General features: G+C 40.0%; 1 pseudogene; it reads left to right on the top strand.

Annotated features, from left to right (window-relative positions):
• The first annotated feature begins 6,426 nt into the window (after positions 1–6,426).
• On the top strand, positions 6,427–11,846 carry LOC128119323 (electrogenic aspartate/glutamate antiporter SLC25A13, mitochondrial-like; annotated as a pseudogene).
• The last annotated feature ends 4,448 nt before the right edge of the window (positions 11,847–16,294 follow it).

Raw genomic sequence — 16,294 nt, 5'->3', positions numbered from 1 at the left:
TCTTTTAATGACAAATTGTGAACCTGCTCATCTGGACCCATTTGACAGCTGTCTCTAAAATCATATTAAGTGAAGTACAGACTAGTTTAAAAAGAGAACTAGATGCCATTAGACTGCAAGCCTGCAAGCCTACCGTCAACAACATCTGGTAAGCAAATGCCTTTGAGTGACACTTTAAAGACCATTCAGTGAAATCTGATGATAGTTAATACCTTGAATTCACAGTACAAATTTCAATATATCTTGAAGTTCCCAAGACATGTTATTTCTTGACTGCTCATGGGTACCTGGTATTTGTGATGATGATTTTGATGCATTTGGAGACATTTTGAAGTTGTTTTTGCTGTATGATTTGAAATTTTAAATGCATCTGTGGAGTGTTGCGTCCACCACCAGAATAAATTTTAAGATATTTTTACAATTCTGGAAAGCAATCTCAAACCAATTAGCAGTCACTTTTCACTTGCCTCCTCTTCATCAGATTTCAGCAATCACTAATCAATTTTCTGCATCTCTAAACACAATTCTGTATATTTTATATAAATACAACCACATATTACATATCTATGTCTATATATTCTTGTGACTTCTTTCTTACAATCGTTGTAAGATTCTCTCAAGGCTCATCCACATTGAGGACTGTGTTAGAACTTTCTTCATGTGCGGCTGTATAATACCCCCTTAAATAGCTAAGATATATTCACTTTTTTTGTTCATTCTATGATTGGTAGGGATTTGACTATTTCCACTTTTTGCTTTCTTCATGTGTGGCTGTATAATACCCCCCTAAATAGCTAAGCTATATTCACTTTTTTTGTTCATTCTATGATTGGTAGGGATTTGACTATTTCCACTTTTTGCTGTTATGGATTATGCTGTTATGAATATGTGTCAGTTTTTGACTGGACATTTTCATTTCTCTTGAATATATGCTTGAGAATGGGGTTCAGAATATAAGAGCCCATTTCATATTTTGAGAGGTTGCCAAACTATTTTCTAAAGTGGATAGATTTAACTTGTTTCCAATTTTATTGTACCTCTACTTTCAAAAGGGATTCAGGTCAATTTCATCTAAGTGCTGGAGTTGACATTGTGATTCCTCTGTGTCTTTAAGATGATCACATTGCTTTAGCTCACAAGCGTGTGCAAACAATTACAATAATTGGAAGTTACATACAATTGAGTAGTGCATGCTCACAAGTTTGTGTTCACGTGTGGTGTATGTATGTATGTATGATATATATGGTGTGTTGTATAAGCACATGAGTGTACACATTACGTCAAGATCAGATTAAAACATCAGCTGTTTTCCTCTACTGCTATCTGTCTTATTGCCTTGAGTCTCTCACGTAACTAGTTGCCCACTGTTGAAGCTAGTCAGGCTGGGGCTATCTACCTGTTTCCTTCCCTCCATCTGGGGTTATAGGTACAGTCAGCCTTTTTACATCATGGATGTTGGGGATTTGAACTAAGAGCTTCATACTTATACAGCAAGTGTTTTACCCACCGATCCATCTCTTTAGACTTCTTCCCTATTACATGGCTTTTAATGCAAGGTGATACTGTAAGTACTTAGAATCTCGTTAGAGCTTATTGCTCTATGTGCTCAACTACCCTCAAATGGTGAAGGTTATCATTGCCTCAGCAAAGACTTAAGGCCGCAAACAGATCTTGATCATTCTCTGTAAAAGAAGCAGTTGAAGATGCTATCCAGGGATATTTTATAGTTTGCTTTGTCTGTATGCCACTGTGCCTTATGAGAAGATAAAATAAAGCTTGAGGATTGTTAGTAAGTGTGTAAAATACTCAGATAGTTAAAGCCAGAGCTGGGCAACATGGAAGAAACTTTCTCTGAGCTGAATAACATCTGTAGAGATGAAGGGAGCTAACAGAGACAATGGACTGTGTACACTCTGAGGTATTACGGTGACTAGTGGCTTTGAACGATCTAAACAACTTTGGAATACTTATTCTGGATAGACCACTGTGGTGGTCCCTGCGGCTTCTTGGAGAGGGCTTCAGGTACTGACTGTTAATGAAGGCATGGGAGACTTCCTACTTTCCAGTCATGGAGGAGCAGTTCTCTGAAGAGCACGAGGCTCCAGGGACCCAGGGCCAGCTGTCTTAGACAGCTTGGAAGTGTCACCTGGGGCTACTGCTGACATGAGGAACCACTGATGGGAATAGTCTAGGGAGGGCTTTCTCCAAGAATAGTCTGCAAAGCCATTGCCCTGGCATCTTCTCCTGGGATAAGAATTTTAAGTAACAATTTGGAGAGCACTTAGTTCAATGCTATTGTCCAGCCTCCGCCAATTGAGCAAGTCACTTAGAGAAAAAAAGTTGCTATCTATGTCTCGTAATTCCCACTTGACTTTCATTTTTTAATAAAAATAAACACTGACTTCTATTTTGTAATCATTTTTTTCTGTATCAAAACCAAACAATTGATGACTTATTTAGAAAACGTGCATGGATACTCTTCCCCCTCAAGACTATAATGGAGAAAGTCGTGGTTGTTTAAAGTTGATGTACTAGTGCTTGTGAGCTACAGTAGTAGAAGCTAAGGATGCTGCTAAATCCTGAAATGCTCAAGATTGTCACTCCCTCCTCTCAGTAGACACATCTAGCCTCACTGTCAGCAGTACTGGAAGAACACAAGAAACATTAACATGTAAGAAAATAAAAACGTCCACAAAAGTTTAGTTATGATGATGTATTTGTCTACTTTGAAAGTAAATTGTTGATACTATTATAGGTTGGGAAAAATGGAATGAAAGGAAACTAGATGAATCGTGAAGGATCTTAGAGCCATCAGTTTTGGTCTCGTCTCTAAGACTTCTGGTCTACAGTGTTTGAGGAAGGTGACTCATTCTTTCTGAGCTGTGATCCTTTCATTATGGAGTGGAAACACTAGCTGCTTTCCAAAATTGAGAACTTGGACTTTCTGTTTAGGATTAGTGAAGTGGTAAAATGAAACATCATGTAGGATCCACTGACGCTAGTATTTTTCTTTTCCATGATGAAGTCTGAGAGTTACGATGCTGCCTGGGAGTGCAGAAACAGGATTGTTTCCTCTGCCTATTAAGGAAGTAAAAGGTAGAAAAGATATGACTGTACAGGGAGCCCTGCTATAACTACCCTACAATACCAGAGAACTCAGGATCCCTCTCAGAGTATTTAGTCTCATTAATGAAAAACAGAATGGATTCATAAGGAACCTCAAACAGAATTTAATAGAAACACCCGGGGACAGACAAGCACTATGTCTCACAGCTGCCAAGAGTAGAGAAAGAAAATGGAAAAGAGGATGAAAAAGCAACCTATGCTATTCCGATAAACAGGTATAAAGGTTAGCCACATGGTGGAGAGGGGAGCTGTAGAAAGAGCCTGAGAAGCCCAAAGTACTAGGGAATTTAAAAGCATATGTAGGCTCTGGCAAACAACAACAACAATAAAAAACAAAGACCCAGGAAGGGATAGGAGTGGAACTCAGGAGAATCTCATGGTGGCTCCTGGGGACTGGACTAGGGGTTCTGGGAAGGAAAAGCACATTTTTTAAAAGCCAGTCACCCTTTCTAGGGGTGGTCCTGTAGCTGGGTCCATGACATGCCCAAGGTAGATTTCTTCTTAAGGGAGTAGACAAGGGTGAGTCTCCACTTAGAGGGAGATTTGATTATTTACTGTAACAATTGCAGTTGGAAGCTCTGAGACATTTTCAAATAAGAAATCTCTTAGTCTATGAAGAAAATGAGATGGTAGCAGAGCCAGCTGTGAAGATTCTGAATAGGTCCTTCAGTTTCAATAGTTTTATTTGTACAAATGATACAAAACAAGGATGAAATATACTCAGGAAAGAGTATATCTCTTTTCATTTTTCTTTAGGCCTCAATTCTCTTACTGGAGCCATTTCCTTTCTGATCCAATCTATGTATTCTTTGTGTGTGGGATGGGCAGACACAGAGAGACCATTGGTTAGTGTGTGTCTTCTTTTGGTCACTCTTTATTGGAGGATTTATTAAGGCAACACCACATAGTAAAAAAGGAGGTTTATTTTGGGAGTAACTTACAACAAGTATACGAATAGGTTACAGGATCCAGGAGAGGTAAAGTGCAGTCCAGTGGTGTTCTCTGGAGAACTCTGCTAGGTCTGCACATCTGGATCTCCGTCTTAAGGACTCCTGTCTTGGCCTTACCTCAGGGGCAGGCCATAGGGAGGCGTGACAGTTACCAGAAGCCTCACTGGGGGTAGTCCTTCCAGTTCAAAGCTGGAACATAACCCCACTACAACTCTTCACCTTTTCTTTTGAGGCAAGGTTTCTCATTCAACCCAGTGATCACTGATTGACTACACAGGCTGGCTGGCAAGCCCTGGGGATCTGTCTATCTCTCATCCTCTGCCCCAACCACTCTGTATTAGGGTTATAGACATGCATGATCATGCCTGACTTTTTAAAATGGATATTAGGGTCCAGAACTCAGGTCTTCATACTTGCACAGCAAGTACCATACCAGCTGAGCCTCAGGCCCTCTGGTGTATTGTTTCAGATTAAAAAAGTCTTGCTATGCTGACTGAAATTATCCATGTTAAGAACACAGTTTTCATGAGGCCCTATGACCAAAGGCAAGCAAAAGTAAGTGACGAGAAGCACAGTTTTCCAGTCTGGATGTCAGGGAGCAAATCCAATAGCACCAGGATGACGGAACTAGGATGAAGATAGAACAGTAGAGGAAGGAGCATTGCTAGAAAACAGAAGGATGCATTTGGATTCAAGTCTGTGGTGTGTGTGTGTGTGTTTTACACTAGAGACAAATACTCTCAGAGATCAGGAGAGGATTATCTGTGGTCCAGAATAGAGGATAATGTAATAGCTTAGCTGAAGATGGAGCATACTAGATAAATAAGGAAAAGGTGGTCTCAGGGTCTGGCCTTGAATTTAAATGCGATGGTAACACGAATGAGTGATGTCTTTGCTCATTCTTTTACTGCTGTGACAAAATACCTGGCCAGAGCTGCTTGAAGAAGGAAGAGTTCAGATGGAGGGTGCAGGAGCCTGGGACAGCTGTTCATTCACACTGCATGTGTAACCAGGAGGCAGGAAATGGTGAAGGGTCTTGCTCAGCCGGCTCTCTACTCTTTAGACAGTCTGGGACTCCAGAATGAGGAATGGTGAAGCCCTTATTTAAGATGGATATTCCCACCTCACTAAACCTTATTTAGATATCCTTTATAGACAAGCCTAGAGGTGTGTCTGCAAGGACATTGTATACACTATCAAGCCAGCAATCAATATTAGACATTACAAGTGATAAACAAAACAAAACAAACAAAAACGTCAAGATCTCCATATATTCCAGAACTAGCTGAGGACTATTAGAACATATTTGATATTTTTCTCAAGTGCACAATAATACATTCCAGACTCCCTTTGGATTATATGGATATTAAACCTACTAAAACTAGGCAATCATGGTCAGAATGGAGAAAATGAAGGAAATGGAGAAATTTGGGTCAAGAAAGAGATACAAGGGGCTGGAGAGATGGCTCAGTGGTTAAGAGCACTGACTGCTCTTCCAGAGGACCGGGATTCAATTCCCAGCATCCACATGGCAGCTCACAACTGTCTGTAACTCCAGTTCTGGGGTGCCCGACACCCATGGCAAAACACTAGTGCACATAAAAATGAAAATAAGACAGAGATACAGATATTTTCCCTTTTTATGCCCATTGTTGACAAACTAGGGGACTCCTGACCTGATAGCATCGGAAAACCTATGGGGATTCAAGGGATGATTTGTTGCTGTATTCCTAAATGGGTGTTGGCACGAATGTGAAATGGTTCTGAGGAGTTCTCGTGTTACGGTACACTTGGACCTTCACTAATAGTAGTACTATTTTAGATAGGTGTGGAACCATGAAGAGAAAATCTATTGGAGGACATGAGTCACTGGGGGAGGGCCTTGAGGCTTACAACCTGGCTTCATTTCCTGTTTGCTCTGCTTCCTGGCTGTTAATGTTTGTGGCTAGTTACCTTATGCTTCTACTGCCTTGCCTGTTCAGGCATGATGGACTGTATGCATCCCCTCAAACTTAAGCCAGAATAAACGCTTCCTCGTTAAGGTGTTCCTGGTCGGGTATTTTGTTACAGCAAACGAGAACGCAAATTAATACAAAGCGTAGGCCAAGGTTAGATTAGTTCGCACCTCCAAACCTTGGGTTTCTTCCATATAATGTTGTCAGCCAGAATATAATGGAACAGCTTGGCACCTCTTATTTTCAGGTCATTTATGCTTAGTCATACACATGAAATACATGTCAAAGGTTAGGCGGAACCGCTGCCCACACCGCTGTTGGGACCGGAAGTGTGACGCAGGCGTTCGAGTGAACCCAGGAGCAGATCCCTCAGCTGCCCACACCCAGGCAGAAGCATGACAGCTGCCAAGGTGGCCTTAACCAAGAGAGCAGATCCAGCTGAACTCAGAACAATATTTTTGAAGTATATTTTTGAAAAAAAAATGATTTTTTTTTTTGTCTTCAGATGACTTTGTCACTGGAATCTGAATATTTTGGAGAAAGATGAACCAATCCAAAGACTGTGAAGCTTTTAAGTAGTGTGGTGGATCAGACCAAACATTGGTTAATATCCTTCTAATAATCTATAGCATTTGAGTCTGAAGGGACTCTCGCCAGCCCGAGCATGGCAAACAAAGCTCTGGCATGCCTTGCCCTTTCCTCCCATTCCCCTGCCTTGCTAAGAACCTGTAGATTACATTCCTAAAACTAGCTCCCAAGAGCTACTTCCTTATTTGGTCACTTCTTTAGGCTGACTACCAAGGTCTAGCTAGCAAAGTATTGAAGTCCAGCAATGAAAAATCCGCTTTGATTCACCTAATTAACACGCGCAATTAAAATTCAACACCTCATCCTAACACAGGGTTTTTCCTTTTACCATTTTCCTATGGGCCACACCTGTCTTCTCTCCATCCAGAGGCAGCTCTTTCCCCTTTCCTTTCCTCTCCCTTGTTCCCTTCCCATTCTCCCTCGTCCTCTATCTCCTGTCTTTGTCCCTTATCCCTGCCCTCCTTTGTGCTGAGAACTTCATCTTGGAGTGTTTTGAGCTGACTCTGAGGTCTTCTACAGAAACTGTCCTGTGTGTGCTGGATGGCTTATTCATGGTGGCCTTCAAGCCATTTGACAAAGCTATTAAAGGAGAGGTTTCTTTCGGGGATGTTAAGCAAGATTTTGGATAGACTACAATTCATCAACATATTCCATTTCACTGGGATTCAGAATTTGTGAATTCTAACTATGTTTTGGAAAAGAAAAAAAAAAGACATCTTACGTTTGCAGAGCTCACTCACTTTTTCCTGGAAATACAGTTAGAGCATGCGAAGCAGTCTTTGTCCAATGTGGCCATGCCACGATGACTGGAAGAGTCACAGCCATTGACTTCTGAGACATTATGGTGACCATCTACCCCTATGTCTTGACTCATTTTGTTGAAGAATGCCTGGAGGCATGGTATGCCATGGAGTTAGTTTCTCCTATTTTAATTCATTTGATTTGCTCCTTAACAACATGTAATTCATGAGAATGACCTATAGCATTCTGGCTGGCAGCAGGAAAGATGTGGAGGTGACTAAGGAGTAGTTGGTTACACCCTTGGAAGTTGACATCTTGTTTCAGTTAGCAGATTTATTTGAGCCAGGGGAACATATGACCTTAGCAGACATTGAGCATGCTTTCCTTGAGGAAAGAACTCTGTCCTTCAGCTTGACTGAGGTCCAGAGGCAGCAGAAGGCCTCAGGTGATACAGCTCGGCCACTTGTACAGCTTGCAGAGTCAGCCCACAAGTTTACTCTGAGTTCTGTTACACAAACAGTTGGGGCCACTGCTGTGTATCTTGTAAAGACTCAACTCTTGCAAAGACTTGGTCTTGTAAAGATTCGAATGTGGAGTCAATGATCAACTGGCTCCTTTGTGGGAGAGCACTTGTGTAAAAACAGCTTTGACTGTTTTCAGAAAACGCTCTGCTATGAAGGCTTCTTTGTACTGCATAGAGGTTCGCTGCCACTGTTACTGGGAGTAACCCTAGAGGAAGCCATCAAACTTAGAGGGAATGATTTTGTGAGAGATGAATTTGTGCATGAAGATGGCTCAGTCCACTTGCAGCAGAGATTTTTGCAAGAGGCTTTGGAGGAGGCTCCCAGGGGATTTTCACAAATCCTTTAGAAACTGTCAAGATTTGATTGCAAGTGGCTGGAGAGTTCACCACTAGCCCTAGAGTCTGTGCTCTGTCTGTGGCGTGAGATCTGGGGTTCTTCAGCACCTACAAAGGGGCCAAAGCATGCTTTCTGTGGGACATTCCTTTCTTGGCCATCTACTTGCTGTGCTATACCCATGAGAAGACCTCCATTGCAAATGAAGATGGGCAGATCAGCCTGGGAAGCCTGCTCATAGCTGGTGCTATAGCTGGTATGCTGTAGGTGGAGTTTTCCATCTAGACTGCCAATCAGCTCTGTCCCACCACCCATTCCCCCAATAACCACATAGAGACTTGTTATTAATAATAAATGCTGTGCTGATGCTTAGACTTGTCTCCAGCCAGCTCTTACAACTTAAATGAACCAATTTCTATTAATCTATATGCTGCCCTGAGGCTTGTTTACCTCATCTATGTACTTTCCATGCTTCTTCTTCTGCATCTAGCTCACCCGAGACTCCTCCAACTCAACCCTCCTTCTTCCCAGAGTTCTCTCTGCTCCCAAAATTCTGCCTAGCTATTGGCCATACAGCTTTTTATTAATAATGAGAGCAACATATCTTCACAGTGTACAGAAGGATTATCCCACAGAATTTCCCCCTTTTTGTCTAAAAAAGAAGGCTTTAACCTTGACATAATTAAATTATATATAACAAAAACAGTTATCAAGTAAGAATTACGTTACAATATCTAGTCTATTTGTATTTGTCAATATTAGAGAAAACACTCTATTATCTATCTTATCTTTGTGAGTCACAAGTTTTATACTTAATTTACCTTTTATCATAACTAAGGAAAACTCTAAGTTTAACTATTCAGTCTTTAACTCCATCAAAGATCCCAGAAGGAGTGTAATGTTACCTAATGACAAGGACATCTGGCTGCCTGGATAGTCACCCAAAGTTCCTCTGTAGTGTTGGTGCATCCATCTTTGGTCTAGAGGCCTAGAATATCTGGTAGACTTTGTTTTTTTTTGTGAAGCAGGGGTTTTGAAGGACTGTCCTACCTTTTCTTGACAAAATTTGGCAGTCATTTTCTTTTGCATCCTGCTGGTCCAGTTTGGACAGTGTACTGGCAGCAATTGAAGCAAACTCCTTATGGAGTTCCTTCAATGCCCATCAGCTTTTCAGAAATAAATTGGGCTGCCATGAGCAGATATGTCTCACTGTCCAGAAAAGCCTTATATTCTTAACACAATTTAAATGTCGTATTCTGTAGGTCTTTGAAGTGGTTGAAGACCATCTATTTATCTAAATAAATCTGTTTAACCTTAAAAACGTATCTAACGTGACTATAATTTTGATTATCATATATGACTATTATCCTGTATTTCTTAATTATACATTGCATTTTAAATGAGCCACATAAGCGCAGTACCCCAAACAAGAGAAGAAACATATATACAGTATAACAAAAATAACTTTTAATTTGTATCAATCTACAAAAATCCATAGCAATGTAAAATTTTTTGAGATTAATAGTTGCTTTTGGGATTAAAGTACATGCAATCATCGACCTTCTTTTCTCCTAGCATTCCTATATCCCCCTTTTTTCCTTTAGAAAGAGATCTTTGAATTTAACTCATTTGTCTAGCTTTTTCCCTGACTATGACCAATAGCAATTTGTAACCAACCCTCCTTAATTGATGACAAACATCCACAACCCATCTTTTGGGAATGTGGATGTTATTGTTGTTGTTTTGACTGCTTGCTGTTGTCTGGGGCTGCTGGCATCTTTGAGGAGGAACCTTGAGAAAATGAGGATAATTGTTAAGTCGTGGCCGGAGTATTCTGTGAAACTGGATCATCTCAGCCAGCAGCCTTGAAGCTATTTTGGATGTTGGATCACCTGGACCATCCATTTGCATTGGTGTTTGGTCCCCTTTCTCTGAAAATACATAAACTTTTAAAAGTAACACACATATCTCCCCTAATACAAGTGCAGACAAGTCAGTCAAAGATGCTTTTTTGTTTTATGTTTGAGCTGGTAAAATAAACATCCTATGTCTTGTAGTTCTTTTAGGTTTCTTTCTTTATGTCTTAGTCAGGACTTTTGGTGGTTCTTCTGTGATCAAACCTGATCTTTTTCAACCCTGAAAGAATTCATAGCCTTTTGTTTTCTGTGGTAACAAGAGCATAACCTGTTCCCCAAAGCAACATACCCTTTGACTTTTATCTTGAAGTCAAGACATTTCTAAAATATGTAGGTTTGTTTAATTTAGCAATTTCTATAACCCAGTGTCTCTCAGCACCTATTATTTGCTCATTAACAATCAAAAAATTCAAAGATAACATAATTACATACAGGATCCAGACTTTCTGTGAATTTCACATCTCTACATGGCTTCTTTTTTGTATTACTTTACTTTCTTTAAAGACTTTAATCTTTTATTTTTAAATAACTTGTTTATTTTTATGACTATATATCCTTTTTATTGTTAAATACACTGTAACCTGTTTAGAGTTTTTTTTTTCTTTTTCCATCTGAACCTGCTTTACTGAGTATCTGTAACCTTTTCTGTCTGCATGAGAAAATCTTAAACCACCTCACAGCTTAGCTCATGGTGAGCTGGCAGCTCATTCCTTGCAGGGTGTATCCAGGAGATGTATCTCTGTACTGCAGCCTGCGTGAGAGACTGTGGGAACAGGCTGCCATGTTTGGCTGTTTTTTATGTGTTTGGAACCTATATTTTTTAAGCTTTCTCAGGTCTTATGTGGAAATAAGTGCTCCACATTGGGTGCCATTTGTAGGTGGAGTTTTCTGTGTAGATCGTCAATCAGCTCTGTCCCATCAGCTGCTACCCAAATAATCATACAAAGACTTATTTTTAATTATAAATGCTTAGCCAATAGCTTAGGCTTGTCTCTAGCCAGCTCTTACAACTTTAAAGAACCCATTTCTAATAATCTATGTGCTGCCCTGAGGCTTGTTTATCTCATCTATGAACTTCTCATGTTGCTTCTTCTGAATCTGGCTCAAGGCTCCTCCACCTCCAGCCTCTTTCTTCCCAGCATTCTCTATGCCCTGAAAATCCTACTTAGCTATTGACCAATCAGCTTTTCTTAGCAATGAGGGCAACAAGTCTTCACAGTGTGCAGAAGGATTATTCCATAGCAGTAATGCTCCTTGCTGATGTTATCAAGTCTAAATTATAGATGGCTGCCCAGGCTGGCTAAGCCACGTTCAGTGGTATCGTAGGCTGCTTCAGAAAGATGCTATGGGGAGAAGGCCCAAAAACTTTGTGGAAAGGAGCTGGTGTGCATGGGTTCTGATCTTTATCCGAGTTTGGTGTCCTTGCTCACTTATGAATTGCTGCACTGATGGATGTACATCAGTTTTGGAGGAATAAAGTCTGTGGGATCTGAGCCCATTCCTAAATCCCAGATTACTCTTTCTGCTCCCAATCCTGACCACATTGAGGGCTATAAAATGGCAATTGCAACAACATAACAGATTGAAAACAAATTTGTAATTTATCTACCTCTCTTCAAACCATCAGCATCTATATCAAAAGTGACTGATGGGGGTTGGGAGGACCAGGCAAATATCATGACAGTCTGCTTTATTAACTTAGATAAGAACTAGGCCTTGGTCCCTGCTTTTTGGAACTAAGCAAGCAGTTTCTGAGGAAGAGCCATGAACATAGGACAGTCTCCAATATCCCTGACAGCAAGGTGAGGATGCCTGATGGCCTAAGCCATAAACAGCTCAAGATGGTAATCAAATAAGGACAAAGCCTGGGACTTGTCCAGGCCTGGCCCCCAAAATGGAAAACTGTAGTCCTGACCATCCCTTAACTAGCCTTGGCCAATTAAAATGTACTAATATGATTGCCACTTGCTTGAGTTAATTGTATCTAAAGTGACCTAACTGCCTTAGGACCTCCCCTTGGCTATGCTTAAAAAGAGCTCACACATCCCTCTCTGGGTCTTCACCATCTTGCCTTTGTGTGGGATGACAGTCCACAGCATGCTGGAATAGTAAGCACTCTTGTTGACTGTATATATGGATGGTAGTCTTTTGTGGGACTTCTTCAGGATGCTAACAGGGGCCTGTAGGAGGACTGACCTGGGATGTGGCTGTAAAATGGTTTGTACTGCAATAATCCCATCTCTGATTGACGCATGGCTTCACCCTTTCTGTATCTGTGTCATTCAAATTCAGGTCAAAGCTTTTTTTTTTTCCTTTCTTTTTCAAAACAGGGTTTCCCTGTGTAACAGCTTTGGCTATCTTGGAACTCACTTTGTAGACCAGGTTGGGCCTCAAATTCACAAAGATCCACATCTACCAAGTGCTGGGATTAAAGGCATGTGCTTCCACAACCTGGTGGGTTAAGTTTTTTTTTTTTTTTTTAATATCAAAGGCAGTCATTTATTTTCTGGATATTTTTGTACACTTCAGCACTCTGCCCACAAATCTATGTTTGTATCATTTATATATTGGGTTTGGTCAACACTAACATGATCTGGAGTAAGTCTCAAGGGAAATTAGGGAGGTCTCCAACCTGGACTAGGATGATGTCCCATTGAGGCCCTTGAAAGGCGGCCATCACTCCTTAAGCAAAGAGCTCTCAGGATGCTTAAAACAGTAGAGAGCTGGATATATATTCATAAAAATGAAAAACACCGGAAGAAATAATAGTAATAATAATAATAACCCCAAATGTCCAGCCTGGATTCAAATTTTAAATATGCACAATTTTGGCCCCGATATGCAGGTTCTATGTGAAATACGTTTATTTCATAATGAAAACCACAATGAGGATATTTAGTAATCATATTCTGGTGCCCTTTTGTTTTTTAAATCCACTTAATCTTGAGTCATGTCAGACAAATACACTAAGTTTTTATTTAGTTTGGAGTGTTTGGTATCATTGTCAGAGACTTGTGTGTTTGTAAAGGGGTAAATAAACTATTTTAAAGGTTAAACCCTTGGCTTACAGAGGCCAAACCAGCCACCAGAGATCCTGCATGGGACTTACTTAGGCACTCTGCATATATGTTACAGTTGTATAGCTTGGTCCTCTTGTGGAACTCCTAACAGTGGGAAGAGGGACTGTCTCTGACTCTTTTACTGGCTTTTGGGATCCTATTCCTCATACTGGGTTGCCTTGTCCAGCCTTAATACATGGGGAGGTGCTTAGTCTTACTGCAACTTGATATGCCATGTTTTGTTGATACTCATGGGAGACCTGCCCTTTCCTAAGCAGAAATGGAGGAGGAGTGGATTGGGGGTGGGAACAGAAGTGGGATGGGGTGAGGGACTGGGAGAAGGGGAGGCAGAGGAAACTGTGTCCAGAATGTAAAACAAACAAACAAACAAACAAATAAATTTTAAAAAGTTAATCCCCCTCCAAAACAAAAGAAAACAAAACAAACAAACAAAAAACCCAACAACATCAGAAAACCAAACACTTCAAAATTAATTTGCCTAGAAAACTCTCATTTTCAAGACAAGGTAGATTTCCATCTCATCACGCAAGCCTAAAGCCTGCAGCTTTTCTCTCGTGTCTTTGATTCCCCATTCCTGGTTAAACCTTCTTGTTTTTCTTCTCTGTAACCATGTATTGCTCCACCAGCCTGCTGTCTTACAACAGTCCTGTTAGCCAATGTGTTTACAGAGACAGTATCTATTTTCCATGAAGTATGTCTCCCTCCACGTCTGTACCTCACCTGTAACATCAGGCTCATTCTTTCAGTCTCTGCTTCTCTGAGTGTCCTGTCTGGCCAATCCAGGCACAGTCACAGAGGTGAGGACTGTTCCCCATATTCCATTACTTTAGTGAGACTCTGATGATACCGTGGCAGAATTTGCTCACCTCTATCGTACTATGTGGACATGTGGATAAGGCTACTACAGTTTCTACACAAAGTTGAGGTGCTCTGTTTTTAAATAATATTTTTATTAATTCTTTGTAGTTTGATCATATTTACCTTCTACTCCTTACACACTCATATTCACCAAGATTCCTTGTGCAGAGTGATAGACATGAATCTATTTTTATTCTTCTACATGCGACTATCCAGTTTGATCAGTTGCATTCATGGAATATGCTCTTTTCTTCAGTATATATTTTTGGCCTCTTCATCAGAAATAATATATTAATAGTTGCATGGATTTAGGTCCATATCATCAACTCTATTCCATTGATCAAAGTGTCTGTTTTTACACCAGTACCACACTGTTTTTATTTCTATGGGTCTGCAGTATAACATAAAATCATGGATGCTGTTACCGTCAGCAGTTCTTTTATTGTTGATCATTGTTTTTGTTATCCTTGTTTCTTTGTGTTTATAGATGAAGTTTAGGATTATTTCTTTGAGGAAAAGCTTTGGAGTTTTGATGGGGATTGCATTGAACTTGTAAATTACTTCTGGCAGGATGGGAATTTTAACAATATTTATTCTATTTGTTCCAAGATATTTATGAGTCTATTGTGAAAGAAACTGTTTCTTTGATTTCTTTCTCAATATGTTTGGCATTGGCTTATAGGAAAGCTATAGATTTTTGTGTGCTAATTTTGTATTTTGCTACTTTGCTGAAAGTGTTTATCAGCTGTAGGAGTTTTCTGGTGGAGTCTTTGGGGTCTCATGTATAGAATCATATCATCTGCAAATAAGTATACTTTGACTTTTTCCTTTCCTATTTGTATTCCTTTGATCTCTTTCAGTAGTCTTATTGCTCTAGTGAAGATTTTCAAGTACTGTGCTGAACAGGTATGGAGAGAGTGGCCATCCTTGTCATATTCATGATTTTAGTAGAAATGTTTTGAGTTTTTCTTTATTTAGAATGATATTGGCTGTGGGCTTGTTGTATGGCCTTTATTGTGTTAAAATACATCCCCCATGTCTCTAGATTCCCCAGGACTTTTGTCATGAGTAGATGTTTGTTGTAGAATATTATTGTAAGGTATGTTGCTTTTGTTTATGTTGCATTTGTTTAACTCTGTGAAGCTGTGTTGCTGTGCCTGTCTAAAACACCTGATGATCTAATCAAAAGCTGGATGGTCAACAGCAAGACAGGAGAAAGATAGGCGTGGCTGGTAGGCAGAGAGGAGAAATAGAAGGAGAAATCTGAGAAGAAGGAGCAAGAGAACAAGGAGAGGAGTATGCTAGAGGCCAGCCACCAAGCCAGTCACAGAGTAAGAGTGAAAATAAGATACACAGAAGTAAGAAAAGGAAAAAGCCCAGCGACAAAAGGTACATAAGACAATTAGAATTAAGAAAAGCTGGTAAGAAACAAGCCAAGCTAATGCTGGGCATTTATAATTAAGAATAAGCCTTGGTCTCTGATTTATTTGAGAGCTAGGTGGTAGGCTCCCCAAAGAGTAAAAACAGCTAACAACAGATGTTGGATTTTGTCAAAGGCCTTTTCTGCATCTGTGATGGTCATGTAGTTTCTGTCCCTGAGTGTGTTTATGTGGTACATTACATTTATGTATGTTGAAATTATTCCTTTATGGTTGAAAAATTCCACTATATGTAGTAAACACATTTTATTTATCCATTCCTCTGTTGTTGGATACATAGGTTGGTTCCACAATTTATCTGTTGTGAGTAGTGCTGCAATAAATGTCGATGTGCAAATATCTCTGTGGTTTGTTGACTTGGCATCTTCAGGATGAATAACCAAGAGTATGGGCAAATGGGAGAGGGGAGGAGTGAGAAAGTGGATCAAAGTAGTATAGGGAATATGCTCAGAATTCTTTATATACTTGGATGAAAATGGTTTCATGTAATCATGAAAATTAAAACTAATAGACCAATTTCTAACATTGAGCTGTAAACTCCTTGTTGGTTGAAGTTTAATTAGTGTTCTGAAATTCTGTACCATCAGAAACATAGAACTTTCATAGAGAGTTTTTTGCTTTGTCTTTTGTGAGTCCTTTCTCCCTGCGAAGATTACATGGGACACAGGCTGAAACTGTCGGTCTTGTTTGTCTACATGTCCTTTCCAGACCCTGGTAAACAAAAGGCACTTTAAAGTTTAAGTTTGTTTGCATGTTTTCTGACATCATGTTGTTCCCTGTCATA

Source organism: Peromyscus californicus, unplaced genomic scaffold (assembly GCF_007827085.1).
Source record: "Peromyscus californicus insignis strain IS unplaced genomic scaffold, ASM782708v3 Scaffold_23__1_contigs__length_62951481, whole genome shotgun sequence".
NCBI classification, from domain to species: Eukaryota; Metazoa; Chordata; class Mammalia; order Rodentia; family Cricetidae; genus Peromyscus; species Peromyscus californicus.
This window is presented reverse-complemented; position numbering and strand designations above follow the sequence as displayed.